The sequence below is a fragment of the Monodelphis domestica genome, chromosome 5, assembly GCF_027887165.1.
Source record: "Monodelphis domestica isolate mMonDom1 chromosome 5, mMonDom1.pri, whole genome shotgun sequence".
Classification (NCBI taxonomy): domain Eukaryota; kingdom Metazoa; phylum Chordata; class Mammalia; order Didelphimorphia; family Didelphidae; genus Monodelphis; species Monodelphis domestica.
This window is the reverse complement of record NC_077231.1, coordinates 219,314,626-219,335,267: the sequence shown is the minus strand read 5'-3', so window position 1 is coordinate 219,335,267 and position 20,642 is coordinate 219,314,626. Positions and strand designations below refer to the sequence as shown.

The 20,642-nt window shown below is 38.3% G+C and overlaps 2 pseudogenes; both read right to left on the bottom strand.

Annotated features, from left to right (window-relative positions):
• Nucleotides 1-12,808: 12,808 nt before the first annotated feature.
• LOC100619036 (thioredoxin reductase 3-like) lies at nt 12,809-13,570 on the bottom strand (annotated as a pseudogene).
• A 6,102-nt stretch (nt 13,571-19,672) lies between these two features.
• LOC107649971 (thioredoxin reductase 3-like) lies at nt 19,673-20,642 on the bottom strand (annotated as a pseudogene).

Sequence of the window (20,642 nt, the reverse complement as noted above, 5' to 3'; positions counted from 1 at the left end):
AACACAACTACAAAACACTTTCCACACAACTAAAACTAGACTTGAACAATTGGAAGAACATTAACTGCTCATGAGTAGGATGGTCCAATATAATAAAAATGACCATCCTACCCAAACTCATCTATCTATTTAGTGCCATACTCATGGAACTTCCAAAAAATTTTTTTCCTGATTTAGAAAAAACCATAACAAAGTTCATTTGGAAGAACAAAAGATCAAGGCTATCCAGGGAAATAATTAAAAAAAATACAAAGGAAGGGGGCCTTGCAGTCCCAGATCTCAGACTATATTATAAAGCAGCGGTCATCAAAACAATTTGGTAGTGTCTAAGAGACAGAAAGGAGGATCAGTGGAATAGACTGGGGGCAAGCAACCTCAGCAAGACAGTATATGACAAACCCAAAGATCTCAGCTTTTGGGAAAAAATCCACTATTTTATAAAAACTGCTGGGAAAATTGGAGGACAGTGTGGGAAACATTAGGTTTAGATCAACACCTCACACCCTACACCAAGATAAATTCAAAATGGGTGAATGACTTGAACATAAAGAAGGAAACTATAAGAAAATTAGGCGAACACAGAATAGCATACATGTCAGACCTTTGGGAAGGGAAAGAGTTCAAAACCAAGCAAGACTTAGAAAGAGTTAAAAAATGCAAAATAAATAATCTGGAATACATCAAATTAAAAAGTTTTTGTACAAACAAAACCAATGTAACCAAAATCAGAAGGGTAGCAACAAATTGGGAAACAGTCTTCATAAAAACCTCTGACAAAGGTTTAATTACTCAAATTTACAAAGAGCTACATCAATTGTACAAAAAATCAAGCCATTCTCCAATTGATAAATGGACAAGGGAAATGAATAGGCAGTTCTCAGCCAAAGAAATCAAAACTATTAATAAGCACATGAAAAAGTGCTCTACATCTCTTATAATCAGAGAGATGCAAATCAAAACAACTCTGAGGTATCACCTCACACCTAGCAGATTGGCTAACATAACAGTAAAGGAAAGTAATGAATGCTGGAGGGGATGTGGCAAAGTGGGGACACTAATTCATTGCTGGTGGAGTTGTGAATTGATCCAGCCATTCTGGAGGGCAATTTGGAACTATGCCCAAAGGGTGAGAAAAGACTGTCTGCCCTTTGATCCAGCTATAGCACTGCTGGGTTTGTATCCCAAAGAAATAAAAAGGAAAAAGACTTGTGCAAGAATATTCATAGCTGCACTCTTTGTTGTGGCCAAAAATTGGAAAACGAGGGGATGCCCATCAATTGGGGAATGGCTGAACAAACTGTGGTATATGTTGGTGATGGAATACTATTGTGCTAAAAGGAATAATAAAGTAGAGGAATTCCATGGAGACTGGAACAATCTCCAGGAAGTGATGCAGAGTGAAAGGAGCAGAACCAGGAAAACATTGTACACAGAGACTGATACATTGTGGTACAATCGAAGGTGATGGACTTCTCCATTAGTGGAAATGCAATGTCCCTGAACAATCTGCAGGGTTCTAAAAAATACTATCCACAAGCAGAGGATAAACTGTGGGAGTAAAAACACTGATGAAAAGCAACTGCTTGACTACAGGGGTTGAGGGGATATGACTGAGGAGAGACTCTAAATGAACACTCTAATGCAAATACCAACAACAGGGAAATGGGTTCGAGTCAAGAACACATGTGATAACCAGTGGAATCGGGCGTTGTCTATGGGAGAGGGAAAGGTGGTGGGAGGTGGGGCAGGGAGGAAAAGAAAATTATCTTTATTTCCAGTGAATAATGTTTGGAAATGACCAAATAAAATAATGTTTAAAATTAAAAAAAAAACTTTAAAATTAGTGTTATATATATATATATATTCATATATATATATATATATGTAGCAAAATGGATAATAAAAAGAATACTTCAAGTATAAATGATTCCAGTGCAAAAAAGGAATTTTTTTTATTAAACTAGAGAAAAAATTTAATGCCATTATATAGCATAAAGTTGTTCGTAGTAACTATAAAATAAGATATTGGAATAATTTATAGAACTTATATTTCTAAAGAAAAAATGCAACTTGAAATTTCTTTATTCTATACTTAGTAACCACCATTACCAACACTCATCTATACACCATAGTTGAAAACGCACAAAGACAATCGTCACCCTCTGTTGCCGAGAGACTACTACTATACTAACCTATACGTATGCTAATTTAAACATCAGCTTTTGAGTTCCCTTAGGATTTGTTTTATTTGGATACTTTTTCTCTTGATTTTGTGGCTGTTTTTTTAAAAAATGTAATCATGGTATATATCCCCAACTCTGTCAGAGATCATGACTACTATCCTTGTCTTCTCTGAATCAGCTGAGGCATAGTACATTCTGCCCTAGTCCAACCTTCACTCTGTGTATCTCTCTATTTCAGTGTGTTTCCTATAAACAACACATTGTCATGTCCAGTTTTTGATCCTTTATGCTATCTATTTTCTTTTCATGTATAAATTTGTTCCATTGTACTCATTTTCATAGTTACTTGCTGTGCATTTCCATCTACTCTGTCCCACCCTATTGATTGTCTCCCTCTTCCTTTCTTTCTGCTGTATCCCTCCTCAGATGTCCAATTTCCTTTTACCAATACCTTTCCTATTCAGATTCTTTCCCAAAGACCTTCTCTTATCCTTACCCCTTACTCTCTTAGTTCCAAATTAGTCCATCTTTCCAATGGCCACTCCATTTTCCCTTCTACCTAACTTTTTAATTCTTATTCTGTCCACTTTTCCCAAGATAGGTTTCTTATTCCCCAAATATGCACTCCTACTTTTTGAATTCCTTATCTCCTCACCCTTCTACCTCTTGATACATGTTTGCTTTTCTTATCCCTTTGTCCTCCTTTCCCTTAACCCACCTTTCCTCTTCTTATTCCCTCAGTCCCTCAAGGGGATTCCCAGTCCTTCCTTTATCCCATCCCTCTTCCCTACTGTTTCTCTGTAGATACAGAAAATCTTTACCTTTCTAATTGTGAATGTTCTCTCTCCATCCCATGTCTCATTACCTTCTCTGTGGCATTTCCTTCACTCATTCACCCTCCATATGAGACAGCCATTCTACTCTTCCTCCTCCTAGTCTATTCACCTACCATTTCAATTCATTCCATTATGTTGCTTCACCCTGGAGTCTTAGATTAATCCTAAGCCATTCAAAATAGTTAATTATATCATTAGCAGACGCCACAGATGACATTTTCCCATACCAGAATCAAACAATTTAACTTTTTAGGTTGCTTTTGATTAGTCTTTCATTACCTTGGTATGTTTCTTATAGATCAAATTTTCTGCTGAGTTCTGGGTTTTCCCCCAGGAATAGTTAAAACTCCTTTAGTTCATTAAATACCCATTTTTTCTTTTACAATTATGTTTATCTTTGCTAAATGTTACTTTTGGTTGTAAGCCCAGTTCTTTTGTTCTGCAAAATACTGTGTTTCATGTCTTGTGTTTTTTAATGTCGTGCTGCTAAGTCTTGTGTTATTCTGACTGTAGCTCCACAGTATTTACTTTTTTTTTAGTTGCTTATAGTATTTTCTTCTTGACCTGGGGACAAAGGAACTTAGAAATGATGTTCCTGTACATTTCTATCTTTAGGTCTCTTTGAATTGATGATTGGTAGATTTTTTCAATTTCTATTTTACCCTCTGTTTCTAAAATTTCTGGGCAGTTTTCCTCTATTTCTTAGAGTGTGGTGTCTACCTCTTTTTTTTTATAGTAACTTTCCAGAAGTCTAACTATTCTTATGTTGTCTCTCCTTGATCTATTTTTCAGTTCAGTTGTTTTGTGATGTTTCACATTCTATTCTATTATTCCATTTTTAAAAAATTTGCTTTATTACTTTTTGTTGTCTTAGAAAATTTTTAGTTTTTCCATGTCCAATTTTAGTTCTTACTACATTACTTTTTTTCCATAAGTTTCTGGATCTCCTTTTCTATTTGGGTGATCTTTCTTTAATAATTGTCTTGTTTTTCTTGTATTACTTTTATTTTATTTTCTAATTTTTCATTCACCTCTTTCATTTGATCTTTGGGATTCTTTTTTTTAACATTCCAAGAGAAAATGGTTTATTAAGAACACTACCCAGACAATGTCTATCATTGTGTGAGGCTGTGGTCCAGATTGTTCTCTGTAGTGCCAAAGGGTAAACAAACAAGAATGGGGAGCATTCATACTCTACCTAACAATTTGATCACAAACTATCAGGCAAAAATTCCTCTGAGTTGTATAGAATTTTTATGGCAACATACACATTCAAGTAAATCTACTATATATCTGTACACCTCATCAGAATTATTTCAATTTCTAAGCCCAATGCATAAGAGATCTGCTATGAATTCTAGGTTAATCTGTTAAAACAGTGCAGTTTTGACAGTCAACCTTGCTCTATTGGATAAGGTTTTTATACAAATAACAAAGTAGAAAGAAAAAACACAGTGGCAACTAGGAAAGCTAACTGTGGCTAACTGTGCCACTCCTGGAGAATGTTCAGTCATCTTAACTGGGAAGGGAGGGGTCCTGACTTCCAGGGGAATCATAAGTCATACCTTACCTCACAATAGGGTTCTGAGCTATGAAGTCAATAAAACAGGATTCATGCTTTTACAAGGAAGTTAAGATTTCTTAGGCAAATACCCTGCTGCTATGCTGTTTTCTTTATCAAAAAATTTTCCTACAACTGAAGAAAAGTCCTGTATCTTTTCTGAGCTCTAACATATCGCTTCTGTTTCTATTTATTTTACCCGAGTATTTTTAGGTGTAAATACACCTAATTTCTACTGAAAAAAGTACACATGACAAGGAAAACTATAAAGCATCAGGGTCTAAGCTCAGCATCCTCTCAGAGATATAGTCATTCTCGATGCTTTTGAAATTTCCGTATGTGAGATTTAAAATGGTTGAGGTCTTAAACTGTAGTGATTAAAATAGTGGAAGATATAAATTGTGATAGATATAAGAGAGGGTGAGTAAATTTGACCACAGAAATATGTTTCACTACAGTGTCTTGGGTTTAAAATCAAATATAAGGTGGTCGCCAGGGAAATATTCCCAATTATTCAAATACCCAAGTCAATTGGGTTTTATAGAGATTTTAATTAACAATACAATGAGTAATCAAAGAAAGAGAAAGAGAGTAAGAAAGGAATAAGTATGAAGGGCCTCAAGCCAATATTGCCTAGACTTGAGTCTTAAAAGAGAAATCAGTCAGTTTTTTTTTTTTAACACTCACCACAAGGTCTGACTAAACAAGGATTTTAGTGACACCAGGCCAGCATCCTTCCTCAAAGAGTCTTCAGCCAGAGATTGTTTCAAAGGGCCTCTCTCAAGAGCCTACAGAGCTCCTACCCCAGAGGGACAGAGCCCCTCAGAGGAGCTCCTTAAGGAGCTCTCCTTCAGAATGAGAGTCAGAAATCAAGATTCTCAGAATGAGTCTTCTCAAAATGAGCTCCCTCAGAATCAGATCCAGCTCTTCTCTGAGCTCTTATTTTTAAGGGCAAAATCTCCTATGTCACCTCCCCTAAGTCCTTACATCTACCAATCACTGTACAAGTTTCTAAAGGACAGCCCATTTTGAATTCAGCAGCTGAGTAGTTTTAATCTCTTTTTTTTGTTATTTTATTTTTACCAGTTACATGTAATAACAAATTTCCACATAAGTTTTATGAAATTATATGATCCAAATTGTCTCCCTCCTCTATTCCCTTCCTCCTCTTCTTAGAGCTAGCAAGCAAATTGATCTGGGTTGTATATGAATTATTATGCAAAATTTATTTCCAAATTGATCATTTTTGTGAGAGAATAATCATATAAAACCAAAGCCCTGAAACAAAAGCTTAAATAAACATAGGTGAAAAATCACATGCTTTGTTCTGCATTCTGACTTTTAGCAGTTGTTTTTCTGGCAGTGAATAGCATTCTTTGTCATAAGTCCTTCAGAATTGTCCTGAATCATTGTATTCTTGAGAGTAGCTAAATCTATCATAGTGATCCTGTGAATTCTTTTTTTTTATTTTTTTAATTTATTTTTTTATTTAAAATATTTTATTTGATCATTTCCAAGCATTATTCATTAAAGACATAGATCATTTTCTTTTACTCCCCCCTACACCCATAGCCGACGTGTAAATCCACTGGACATTACATGTTTTCTTGATTTGAACCCATTGCTATGTTGATAATATTTGCATTAGAGTGTTCATTTAGAGTCTCTCCTCTGTCATGTCCCCTCAACCGCTGTATTCAGGCAGTTGCTTTTCCTCGGTGTTTCTACTCTCATAGTTTATCCTTTGCTTATGAATAGTGTTTTTTTTACTCCTAGATCCCTGCAAATTGTTCAGGGACATTACACCGCCACTAATGGAGAAGTCCATTACGTTCAATTATACCACAGTGTATTAGTCTCTGTGTACAATGTTCTCCTGGTTCTGCTCCTCTCGCTCTGCATCACTTCCTGGAGGTTGTTCAAGTCTCCATGGAACTCCTCCACTTTATTATTCCTTTTAGCACAATAGTATTCCATCACCAACATATACCACAATTTGCTCAGCCATTCCCCAATTGATGGGCATCCCCTCGTTTTCCAATTTTTGGCCACCACAAAGAGCTCATCTATGAATATTTTTGTACAAGTCTTTTTGTCCATTATCTCTTTGGGGTACAGACCCAGCAGTGTTATGGCTGGATCAAAGGGTAGATATTCTTTTGTCACGCTTTGGGCATAGTTCCAAATTGCCCTCCAGAATGGTTGGATCAGTTCACAACTCCACCAGCAATGAATTAATGTCCCTACTTTGCCACATCCCCTCCAGCATTCATTACTTTCCTTTACTGTTATGTTAGCCAATCTGCTAGGTGTCAGGTGATACCTCAGAGTTGTTTTGATTTGCATCTCTCTGATTATAAGAGATTTAGAACACTTCTTCATGTGCTTATTAAAAGTTTTGATTTCTTTATCTGAGAACTGCCTATCCATGTCCCTTGCCCATTTATCAATTGGAGAATGGCTTGATTTTTTGTACAGTTGATTTAGCTCTTTATAAATTTGAGTAATTAAAGCTTTGTCAGAGGTTTCTATGAAAATTTTTTCCCAATTTGTTGTTTCCCTTCTGACTTTACTTACATTGGTTTTGTTTGTGCAAAAGCTTTTTAATTTGATGTAGTCAAAATTATTTATTTTACATTTTGTGATTCTTTCTATGTCTTGCTTGGTTTTAAAGTCTTTCCCCTCTCAAAGGTCTGACAGGTATACTATTCTGTGTTTACCCAATTTATTTATGGTTTCCTTCTTTATGTTTAAGTCACTCACCCATTTTGAATTTATCTTGGTATAGGGTGTGAGGTGTTGATCTATTCCTAGTCTCTCCCACATTGTCTTCCAATTTTCCCAGCAGTTTTTATCGAATAGTGGATTTTTGTCCCAAAAGCTGGGATCTTTGGGTTTATCGTATACTGTCTCGCTGAGGTCACTTTCCCCCAGTCTATTCCACTGATCTTCTTTTCTGTTTCTTAGCCAGTACCAAATTGTTTTGATGACTGCTGCTTTGTAATATAGTTTTAAGTCAGGGACTGCAAGGCCCCCATCATATGTGTTTTTTTTTTCATTATTTCCCTGGATAGCCTTGATCTTTTGTTGTTCCAAATGAATTTTGTTATGGTTTTTTCTAAATCAGTGAAGAAGTATTTTGGGAGTTCAATGGGTATGGCACTAAATAGATAAATAAGTTTGGGTAGGATGGTCATTTTTATTATATTGGCTCGTCCTATCCATGAGCAGTTAATGTTTTTCCAATTGCTCAAGTCTAGTTTTAGTTGTGTGGAAAGTGTTTTGTAGTTGTGTTCATAAAGTTCCTGTGTTTGTCTCGGGAGATAGATTCCTAAGTATTTTATTTTGTCTAAGGTAATTTTGAATGGGATTTCTCTTTCTAGTTCTTGCTGCTGAGCTGTGTTGGAAATAAATAGAAATGCTGATGACTATTGTGGGTTTATTTTGTATCCTGCAACTTTGCTAAAGTTGTTGACTATTTCGATTAGATTTTTGGTTGAATCTCTAGGATTCTTTAAGTAGACCATCATGTCATCTGCAAAGAGTGATAACTTGATCTCCTCCTTGCCTATTTTGATGCCTTCAATTTCTTTTTCTTCTCTAATTGCTACTGCTAGTGTTTCTAGTACAATGTCAAATAATAGAGGTGATAATGGGCATCCTTGTTTCACTCCTGATCTTAATGGGAATGGATTTAGTTTATCCCCATTGCAGATGATATTAGTTGATGGTTTTAGATATATACTGTTTATTATTTTTAGGAACAACCCTTCTATTCCTATGCTTTCTAGTGTTTTTAATAGGAATGGGTGTTGTATTTTATCAAAGGCTTTTTCTGCATCTATTGAGATAATCATGTGGTTCTTGTTGGTTTGCTTGTTGATGTGGTCAATTATGTGGATGGTTTTCCTAATATTGAACCAGCCCTGCATCCCTGGTATAAATCCTACTTGATCATGGTGGATGATCCTTCTGATCACTTGCTGGAGTCTTTTTGCTAGTATCCTTTTAAGATTTTTGCATCTATATTCATTAGGGAGATTGGTCTATAGTTTTCTTTCTCTGTTTTTGAACTGCCTGGTTTTGGAATCAGTACCATGTTTGGGTCGTAAAAGGAGTTTGGTAGAACTCCCTCTTTGCTTATCATGTCAAATAGTTTGTATAGTATTGGGATTAACTGTTCTCTGAATGTTTGATAGAATTCACTGGTGAATCCATCAGGCCCTGGGGATTTTTTCTTAGGAAGTTCTTTGATGGCTTGTTGGATTTCATTTTCTGATATGGGATTATTTAAGAATTCCATTTCTTCTTCTGTTAGTCTAGGCAGTTTGTATTTTTGTATATATTCATCCATATCACCTAAATTGGTGTGTTTATTGCCATATAATTGGGTAAAGTAATTTTTAATGATTGCCTTAATTTCCTCTTCATCAGAGGTACTGTCCCCCTTTTCATCTTTGATGCTGTTAATTTGCTTTTCTTCCTTCCTTTTTTTTTTATTAGATTGACCAGTACTTTGTCTATTTTGTTTGTTTTTTCAAAGTACCAGCTTTTTGTCTTATTTATTAAATCAAGAGTTCTATCACTTTCGATTTTATTAATTTCTCCCTTAATTTTTAGGATTTCTAGTTTGGTTTTCTGCTGGGGGTTTTTAATTTGATTGCTTTCGAGTTTTTTTATTTGGATTTCCAATTGATTGATCTCTGCTCTCCCTAGTTGGTTAATATAAGCATTCAGGGATATGAATTTACCTCTGATTACCGCTTTGGCTGCATCCCAAAAGGTTTGAAAGGATGTCTCACCATTGTCATTTTCCTCGATGAAATTATTGTTTCTATAATTTCTTCTTTAACTAAACGATTTTGGAGTATCATATTGTTTAGTTTCCAATTAGTTTTTGATTTGGTTTTCCATGTACCATTACTAATCATTATTTTTATTGCCTTGTGATCTTAGAAGGCTGCATTCATTATTTCTGCTTTTCTGCATTTGTGTGCTATGTTTCTGTGACCCAATGTATGGTCAATTTTTGTGAATGTGCCATGTGGTGCTGAAAAGAAGGTGTATTCCTTTTTATCCCTATTTATTTTTCTCCATATGTCTATTAATTCTAATTTTTTCTAAGATTTCATTCACCTCTTTTACCCCTTTCTTGTTTATTTTTTGGTTTGATTTATCTAAATTTGATAGTGGTTGGTTCAAGTCTCCCACTAATATGGTTTTACTGTCTATTTCTTCCTTCAATTCTCCTAGTTTCTCTATTAGAAATTTGGGTGCTATATTATTTGGTGCATACATGTTGATTAATGATATTTCCACATTGTCTAAAGTCCCTTTTAACAAAATATAATTACCTTCCCTGTCCCTTTTGATCAGGTCTATTTTTGCTTTGGCTTCATGAGATATCATGATTACTACTCCTGCCTTCTTTCTGTCATTCGAGGCCCAGAAGGTCTTACTCCATCCTTTAATTCTGACCTTGTGGGTGTCAACCCGCCTCATGTGTGTTTCTTGAAGACAACATATGGTAGGGTTTTGGATTCTAATCCATTCTGCTATTCGTCTACGTTTTATGGGTGAGTTCATCCCATTCACGTTCAAAGTTATGATTGTCATTTTTGGACTCCCTGGCATTTTGATATCCTTCCCTAATTCTAACCTTTTCTTCTTTGGCTCTACCTTTTAGTCCAGTGATTTACTTTGAATCAGTCCCCCTTGTCCCCTCCCTTGATGTTTCCCTTTTTTAGTCCCTCCCTTTTTGTTCCCTCCCCCTCCCCCCTCTATTTCCCTCCCTTTTTGTTTTCCCTCCCCCTCTTCCCCCCCAACCCCCCTTGGTTTTCCCTTCTCCCTACTCTTGTTGGGTAAGATAGAATTCAAGATCCCAATGGATCTGGATGCTTTACCCTCTCAGAGTTGATTTCCCTGAGATTAAGGTTTAAGTAAAAAATCCTCTCTTCCTCTCCTTCTTATAGGAGTTTTCTTCCCCTCCCCTTCCCATGTGAATCTTTGTGTGAGAAAGATTTTTCTATTTGGTCTTTCTTTCCCCCCTATTTATACATTACATTTTCCCCCATGTTAGTATACATAGATTGATATAAATGTAGTCCTTATAGAAGAGAGTTTGAATAAAAGAAGAAGATAACATTTTTCTTCTTTCCCCTTTCCTTAATATTTACCTCTTCATGTATTCCTTGCTCTTTGATTTTCGGTATCAAACTTTCCTCAGAGCTCTGGTCTTTTCTTTGCAAAAGGTTGGAAATCTTCTATTTTGTTGAATGCCCATACTTTCCCTTGGAAGAATATAGTCAGTTTTGCTGGGTAGCTGATTCTTGGTTGAAGACCCAGCTCTCTTGCCTTTCTGAAGATCATGTTCCATGCCTTATGATCATTCAGAGTAGAACTTGCAAGGTCTTGTGTGACCCTGATTGGCATTCCTTTATATCTAAATTGTCTTTTTCTGGCTTCCTGTAGGATTTTTTCCTTTTGTTTGATAGATTTGGAATTTGGCAATTACATTCCTGGGAGTTGTCTTTTGGGGGTTTAGTGTAGAAGGTGTTCTGTGAGCTCTGTCAGTGGCTGTATTACCCCCTTGTTCTAGAATCTCTGGGCAATTTTCTTTGATTATATCTTGTATTACGATGTTGAGTTTGGTGTTTATTTCTGGCTTTTCTGGAAGTCCAATTATTCTTAAATTATCTCTTCTCCCTCTATTTTCCAGATCTGTCACCTTGTTGGTGAGATATCTTATGTTATCTTCTAATTTCTTGGTATTTTGGCTTTGCTTTATTAATTCTTGCTCTTTTACACGATCATTGTCTTCCATTTTCCTGATTCTGACCTTTAAAGCCTGGTTTTCCTTTTCAGTTTGGTCACACCGGTTTTGTAGATGGGTGAATTTCTTTTACATTATTTTCCACTTTTCCTCCCAGAAGGCTTCCATCTTTTTGGTCATTTCTGATTCAAATTCTTCACGGGTTTGTGGAGAGTTTCCATTTCCTTTGGAAGGTTTCAGGGCATTTTCTTTTATTTTGTCTTCTATCTCCCCTGTATTTTGTATTTTTGCTCCATAGAATGTATCCAAAGTCGCCCCTTTCTTCTTATTTTTCTTGGGATTTTGGGGCTTCTGAGCTTCTGTGGAGTTTGCCATCTCTGAATGGGGAGGATTAGCTTTTCTTATCTCTGTGTGGTGTTCAGAGGTTTTAGTCCTGGGCAGATTGTCCATTCTATGAGCTTTCCCTGGGTTGAACTGAGTATGCCTTAAGGCAGTGACTTTTACTGGAACTGGAATGGAAGGATCCGGCCAGGGGGTTACACTCTCCCCCGTCTCTCTCTGTTTCCCTGCTGTCTGGGTGCCCCCTCGACTGGGTCGGGTTGCTTTCTGGAAGTTGCCTTCAGAATAGCCGGCCATGAGGTTGTCTTGCCAGCCCTGAGGGTTACTGTTGTTTCAGATGATAGTGCTCTCTGAGGGGGGAGGGGCTGTGGCTTCTCGGAGCTCCGAGGGCAGTGACTTTCACTGAGACCCTGATAGAAGGATCCGGCCAGGGGTTTACAATCTCGGCTCTAAGTTTCCCTCTGTAGCCTTGGACTTGGCGATCCGGGTTGGGGGGGATGGGTCCTAGGACCTTTCTTCTGCCTACCCCTTAGGTCCGAGTGATGTCGGGTTCTAGCTTTTGAGGGGGGCCATACCTTTAATCCAGGTCCAGGTCCAGGAGAAGGATTCCCAGGGTCTATGCTGTTGATTGTTTTGAATTTTGGCGCCCTAGGAGCATATAGTTTGAGATCGGTAGGGAAGGGTTTCTGGAGATCTGAACTTTAGCTTTCTCTAAGCCGCCATCTTGACCAGAAGTCTAGTTTTAATCTCTTTAGTAAGTCAGAAAAAAATGCTGTTGTGTTGACAAATTTCATTAAGAAAAAACCTCTGAATAAGTTATCACCCTTTTAGGTTTAAGTAGTTTACAAGTTGCCCCACTTTTATAGGTACTTAGTATCCCATTGTATCAATTCTAAAACAGTCATGACTCAAAGAACTTCCTGTCCCTTCCATAAGCATGGATCAAAGTACTTTTCATTGTTCTCAAGGAGCTCTCTGTCCTAAAGCAGTCCTAAGTAGGGTGGAGTAGGGATATTCCCAAAGCAAGGAGCCCCCACACTCAAGTAGAGTTCTCACCATCTGCTAGGGAATTTTTTTTTTAATTAGAAGATTCCCCAATGGGGGAAACCCCTAACATTCATAAGTCTGAGAAATTTTGAGGTTTACATATAGTTCTGACATTCTCACCACAGGTAGGATGGATGCCAATAGTATAATCGTGCAACTTCTTGGTAAGACCACATTTCATTACAGCTACAAAGCCCTAGGTAATCTCACCAGCATTGGGGCTAAGAACATGAAATCTCATCACTTGATTGTTGTCATGTTTATTACAGATTAACTTTCCAAAACAAGTATCATCTTCTCTGCTGGCTACTGTCCATTCAAGAGGCCAGAAAAAGGTATGATGTATCTCTACATTATCTTTGTTATATAGTACCATGGCTTTCTCTTCAGAAAACCCACAGCAACCATATTCCAAAGGTGTAAACACTATGGTTGGGACATTAATATAATTATACTTTTCTAATCATCCCCCCAAAAGTCTTCATGCCAACAGCTTTCCTGCTTGTATAGCAACTGGGGTGAGCTCTAGCTTATCCTCCAACTCATCTCCAATAGCATAAACATAGGACACATTTGTTTATTCTTCATAATTTACTGGTATTTTTCCAGTCTTCTAATTGATTTTGACACCAATCTTCTCCAAGCCAATTTTCCTTATACTGGATTCTCAACCAATGACTGTCAAAACTGTGTTATACTCTCCTTTGATCATTTCTGATCCTTCTATAGATCTGGCTACCACTTTCAATCTTCCAGGTGTTCCTTCCTCTAAGTGCTGAATCATCACAGTGCATAATTGGAATTTGCTCCCCAGGACTCTCGTTCCCAGCATCTCATTTGCATATTTACACTAACATACTAACATAGGGAAGATATAAGTTATGCGTAGCTCCTCTCTCTCTCTCTTTTTCTGGGAACGTGATTGTGGAGGATGGGAGAGAGCCAGGCAGGAGTTTACTCACATGGTTTTACTCAGACTTTTACTTTTATTCTTTTATTTCTTCTACTTCAAATGCTTACTAATAAATTTTATGAAATATAATACTTGGAGTTATTGGAAATTAATTTAAATCTTACATTGTTGGTGACCAGAAGTCTGGAGTTTAGGACCCTTACTCTTATCTTAGTTAAAGACAGAATAATTTTAAAAGCCTCTGCCACCCTCCCTGCTCCTCCTCCTCCCATCACTGCTGCTACTGCTATTGCTGCTGCCACTTGCTGCTGCCTCCCATGTTTGACCAGACACTGCCTGGGGGTCCTTGCCAAGCCTGTTGCCAGGAGCCTGCTGCCAGTTCTCTTGAGCACACTGGCTGGGGCTCCCTTTGAGACATTTTCTGTGTGGAGGGTAAGGTATAAATCCACTTTTCCCTTACATTGCTAATACCTGAGTGATTGCTTTCTCCCTTAGAAGCCTGGGTGTTTCTCTTAGGCAACAATTAGCCTCCTAAAGGCTTTTACCTGAGGGAATGCTTCTACTCTCTTAAGTCTCTGCCCACATAGCTGGGGAGAGCAATCAAGGGGAGCAGCAGTCCTCTGCCCTTGTGGTAGTGGAAGCAAGTGGTTCCCTAGCATTTTTAACCCTAGGGAATAGGGGAAGGAGGTTTACTCTTCCAAACCTCTTAACTTTGCTCAGTACATACTAGGGTAGCACACCTATGGACAGGAAGTAGTATTGCAAGCATGGTCCAGTTTCCTTCTTATCTCAAATAGCTCCTGTTCCCAGAGAGCATTACCAAGCTCTCACAGCTCACAATTTTAGGATGCCTTTTTTTTACTACCATTCTTGGGTGTACCTGTTCTTGCTGTTAGCTTGAGTAATCTCAAGATTCAGAAAGTAGATTCATCCCTCTTACTATCTAAGCATGCCCAATCTCTGCAACACATCCAATATGAGGTTCGTCCATCCTATGCTCACTGTGGAAATCCTCCTCAGTATAGGGAACCTCAGAGGCATGATCAAAGGAATCTAAATGGATGATAATATTTGGGAGGGGAAGAGTCTGGAGGTGAATTTTAAGCCTTTTCAGACTCCATTGCCTTACTAATGTTAACTGTTTCAGTTTGTTCCCCTCAAAATAGTGAAGAAGTTTCTGTAATGTAGCTATCAGAATTAGAGAAAAGGACTCTTGGATTGATTGCTCACATGTAAAACCTTCTATTGACACTAGGTGACTGTATCCTGTCATGCTTATTGTACTTTCTGATTGTTTGCTCTAAAATTCAATTTTTTTAAATTCACATATTAACCTAATCTAGAATATTTTGTTATACTATGTCATTTTCAGCTACTGTGTTTGTGCCATTAGCTATATGTTCTGTTACATTTTCTTTATTTGTACACCCCCCCTATGACTAGACTGGATAAAATACCATTATAAAAGTCCATAAACAACTTGGACAAACTCTTTTCCATGGCAAAACTATAGGTCCTTATGGATGATGGATTTGTCATGAAATCCATCAAGGTCACATGTTGCCTTAATGGCCTTTTGTTCCTTTTTGCCTTTGTCCTTTGTTAATTTTCACATGGATGATGATGGATGGACTCCATCAAACTGTTTACAACCTTTATACAACCTTTGGAGAATTTAATAATCTCAAATGATTTTAACGGGTGTTCAGAAGTGATTTTCAGATATTTAGGAGCACCACTAACTCTGACTGATCATTTGCCTGCATTTAAGTTTTTTGTAACAAGAGGTAAGGATCTATTTAATAGCTGAAATGAAGTGAAATAGCACTATTGTATTCCCCACCTCTACATTTATAAAATATTGTATTCCTAGCCTCCACATTGCAATGGATGGGACATAGAAATACATGCCTTTTAAGGCTGTTACAGTCTCATACCAGAGGAGAAAGGTTTTCCCAGGGGGCTTAGTAACACCTGGATAGCTCTCAGAGGAAGAATTTCCCCATGGAACCTAGTGGTGCCTGGATGTTTTGTTTTTGTTTTTAATATTTGTAACTCTTCTGATTATTCTACCCTTCTACCAGAATGATTTAGATTCTTGGTGACATTTTAGACCCAAAAGATCTAGATATTGGTGACATTTTAGACCTCCAAAATAGACATCAGCCATACAGAATTTTGTTTGTTTTCTGGTTTCTCCTGACAAATTTTGGAGTTATGGCAGTAAGAGACTTTGTTTAAAATATCTCAGCTAAAGGTTGAAAGATTGGCTAGATCTGGAGAACTTGTGACAAGTGTCCATGAGTTTAATAGCTTTTAAAATGCCACACAGCAAATGGCTATAGAGACTCATTTTAATCCTAATGATAGTGGCTTTGTTTGCTATTATCTTTAGATGTGCTCTTATGATTTGGGGGGATTTGGGTATTTCTTTTGAATGTGCATTAGCTGTTGTACTACTGTTTTGAAAAGCTGTTACTTGGTGAAAATCATGTGCACTCACATTGTGGATCATGGCCAAGTTAATAAAGAAATGGATCTCATTTGTGAGTGAGAAAACTTTGTGTTGTGCCTCTACTTAGCTGACACCTTTTCATAGAATGTGAACTATATATTTTTTATTTTTCCATTTCATTGTTGTTTTTCCTTATATGTTCAATAGTGTATTTGAGTTTTTCTCTCATCTTTTGTACTTGAAGCACGTTACCAGTATTAATGGTTTTTTGATACTACACAAGGATAATTTTAAAATGTCCATTAGCCCTAATGTCAATGCATACCCAAAAGCTTTAGACTATGGGAGCCTGCCATTGCTTGTTAATTATGGGACTTTCCTTAATGATTGTGTCTGATTCCAGGAGAAGAAATCACAAAAGAGCCACTGCTCAGTACCAAGGAGCATAAACTTAACCTCCACAGTGCCTAGGAGCACAAGGTCAAGGAGACCAACCAATCCCCATTGGATTGATAAGATTCTTTGCCAACACAGGGTACTGGAACTTATTTTGCAGTTCAATGAAGTAGCTTTTTGACACCCTCAGATGCAGGATTCCCTTGAGCCAGATCCAGACTTCTACCAAGTACTGCAGTTTGGCTGCCATTTTGGCTCCCCTATCCCTGAAAGCAAAGGTAAAATCAGACCAGGGAATGATATTTCCCTTCTGCTTCAAAATCTAGTCCTTTTTTCTCTCTCTTTCATAGTATATGAATTTTTTGTAGTCCTGGCTGCTGATTGGGTAAGTGCATAATTGTTACTATGGGCTTGTTGGACATAAATCAGGGCCCTGATTCAAGTACCTGTTAAAATTTTTACACATGAGACTATGATATCATGTTTCTTCCAGAAGTTACTTTTTTATCTTTTATTTGGATTTTTAAAATGTTTTTTTTTTAATTTTCTTTTGACAATTAACTCAGCCATGGATCCCAGGGTGATCTATGTGTTGGTCAACACCCTCAGGGGGATTGTATTATTGTCATAAAATTCTAGATTTATAAAAAAAATTCTTGTTTGAGAGCAATTTTAGGATAAGAAACTTGCTATCTCCCCAAACCAGAAAGCGAATTGTTTGGAGAAGGTGCCATAAAGAAGCCTGCAGAAACCACATACTGCACCAAAAGATCCAGAATGAATTTTGGGAGGTCACGAATTGAACAGTGGGGGAATTGAACACATTTAGTTTGAATGTACCCTCTTATGCCAAAGGGGATTTCCCCCTCATTGGTTTTTTGTCAATGTGTCTAACAATCATTGGTTTTATTCTCTTTTATTTCCCTCTTATCCCCAAATTAATGTAATTTCCCTTTAGAAAGTGAAATATTGTATGTACCTCTAGTTAAAGATCTTTAGAGATATAAGTTGGTTATGTGTACTGATTCATTGGGGAAATTAGGCATGTAAATCAGGGAGATTTCTACATGCTCGTTTCTCAATGGAATCTTGGTGGGGGGAGAATTGTATAATTAGAATTTTCTACCTAGGGCTCTCTTCTACAGCATCCCATTTGCTTATTTATGCTAGTATACTAACTTATGGAAGTTATAAGTTTTTGTGTAGCTCCTTCCTTTTTCTCTTTTCCCCATAATGCAGTTCTGGAGGTTGGGTGAGAGCCAGGCAAGAGAAGTTTACTCACATGGTTTTACTCAGGCTTTTACTTTTGTTCTTGTATTTATTCTACTGTAAATGATTACTAATAAATTTTATAAAATATAATACTTGGAGTTATTCAATATTAATTTTACAACATGTATGTATTTCCTGGTGAACTTCACACCATGCATTTCCTTATAAGTACCTATTTTCTCAACTATTTCCTGATCAAAGCCACTAAGAAGGATGGACCATACCATAATTGTGACATCTAGCCCATTGCCAGTGTTAAATTTCTGGTTGGACTGAATATTTAATCGGTCACCAGGGATTTTATTTCTAAATCCCAAAATGAATTACTAAAGTAAAATGGAATTTATGGTAGTTTATTTACAATAGAGGGAAGATATTAAGGAAGAGAGAAAAAGGGAAGATATTAAGGAAGAGAGAAAAGAGGAGAGGGAGAGAGAGAGAGAGAGAGAGAGAGAGAGAGAGAGAGAGAGTGTGTGTGTGTGTGTGTTCTGGTTTCCTCTGACTCAGGTAGGAAGTCTAAGGCCCCAGCCAGGGGAAAGGAGGCCAAAGATGATGGGCCTTTTCCGGAGGCCAAGGAAAGGAAGTCAGCCTTTACACTCACAATGTGTCAGTTCAGTCAGAAGATTCTTTTATCAGGCTCCACTCCAAGTGTGTCTCTTTCAAACATCCAGAAGACCAACCTGAAGACCAACCTCCCTCAGGTCCTTGTCTCTTTCTTTTAAAGACCTTTGTTCTTTTGTCACTTCCCCTAATTTCACATCTACCAATCACAACTGACGCTCTGCTCTAGGACTGCCCAGAAGGCAGTTAGGTAATTCTAATTTGTTACCCACTATGGCACAAATGGGTTACAGATCTCCTACTTCATGATTAAGTGGGATTTTACACCCTTGGTGATGAACTCTAACATGGGCAGATCTTACCACTCAACTTCAAGTACTGTGCTTACATTTCTGGGGATTAAATCAACAAATAGATGGGATTACAATTCAATCTTCACAATCAAGAAAGAGCTAAGTACCTTCATTGTTACAATCAGGGGAGAGCCAAATCCAATCTTCACACCAGCAAGGAATCCTTCATATTCCAGAGCAACATAAGAAGCCCCTACAACTAAAGTCTTTCCAGGGTAATACAGCAGGGAGAAAAGACTAAACATGATACAATAGTGATACAATATTCTTTATTTCCTGGAATTCCTGAATACCAGGGTCTTTCATCTGTTGCTATGACTAACCTTTTTGCAGTGTAAAATATTTTTTATCCTTTCCTATTGGTTGCCTTTATCTTATGGTGTTTAAATTCACTATAGCAATTGGCTCAGGGAGGGGTAGTATCTCTGATATGGAGGGCTTGTTGTGCCCTTCTAGGGCAGCTCTCCAACCTCTGACACCCACCTGACACCCAGCTCTCACTTGTGGCTCCCAGTAGCTGTTAGCATGCGGCAGCGGCCACACCCTGGGCAACAGCTTCAACAGGCCGGCTAAACCTTGTGAGGGTAGCCTGCCGGTCGCAGACCCCTGGTGAACTAAGGCTTTGCTCACCCAGCATGTGAAGACTGCTTTGGCCGAACAGGCGGAAGAAACCAATAAGAAGGTTTAACAGCTGAGATGGCAACACAGCAAAGCACTGTGGAGTGCTTAGGGTGTGTTGGAGCACAAAAGACAACACAGCCATCCAATGCAGCTGAGGAAGTCTCCAGGTCTAACGACTTTTCGTGCCACTGGACCCAGGCTTCCAATGCCGAGAGAGTGGGACTGTCTCTGTGCATAGACTTTTCCACTTAAACTCCTTCAGGCCCAAGTGTTTTTGTGCACACTCATCTACATCACAGATGAAAGCGCACAAAGACAATCGTCATCCTCGGTTACTGAGAGACTACTACTATAGCGATTGGCTTATGTCACAGATTTCTCTCTCAAAGACACCTTGAAACCCCAATTTAAAGAGCTTATGTGGTTCTGAATTGCTTCTATCACAGTCTCCTAGTTGTGCTTAACTTTTTCTTCATACTCCCAGCCAAACTTCCTTGAGTCTTTTAAGGCTTGCCCCCAAAGGGCAGCCTGATGCATCACATCCAACATTTACACAAGTGCCACTAAGACGCCATGATTTTCCCAAAGGAGATGGTGTAACATAATCTAGTATCATAACCTTCTTCCCTCAATTTGCAGCTTCCTGAGAGCATGTCAGTGCACCAGAACTACCACCAGTTACAATAAGATCATATTCATAAGCAGGTGAGTCATTCTGTAGAAGTTTCTGTAGGTAGCCACTCTTACAAGTGTGCAAAGTTTTATCACATCCACCCATGTGTATTTTATTCACAAATATATTGGGCACAGTCCTCTGACTAGTTATCTCCAATAAAACTTATTGAACCCTGGCTCCATCATCAGCTAGATCAAGTTCCAAGATTTCACATTACTCTCAAAGTAGTGAAGAGTTCCTTTACCATGGTGCAGTAGGGGGCAGTAGCTCTTCACTAGGCTGGTCTCGATGAGGGTCCCATGGCTCAGGTCCCATGGCTCCAGAGCCAGGCGGTTGTGGCTTTTGCGCTGCATGTCGGTCAGAAATGAGGGCTCCTTCCGGTCCTCTAGCTCCTCCGTGTCGTCAGGCTCTTCAGACTGAGGCGAGGTTTGGACGCTGGAGACGACAAGGGACAGGATGATCCCCACCTTTCCAAGCGGAGGTGGAGGCTCACTCGAGGCCTCCCCCTCACTGCAGAGGACCTGGGCTGGGGCCACCGAGCGTGCTCTCGTCAGACAGTCGTAGCCCTTGACCCATAGAAGAAGCGAGGGGACTCAGAGCTTCTGACTGACTTTAGGAGGGAAGTACGGGGAGGACGTTCCTGTGTGCACGTGACAT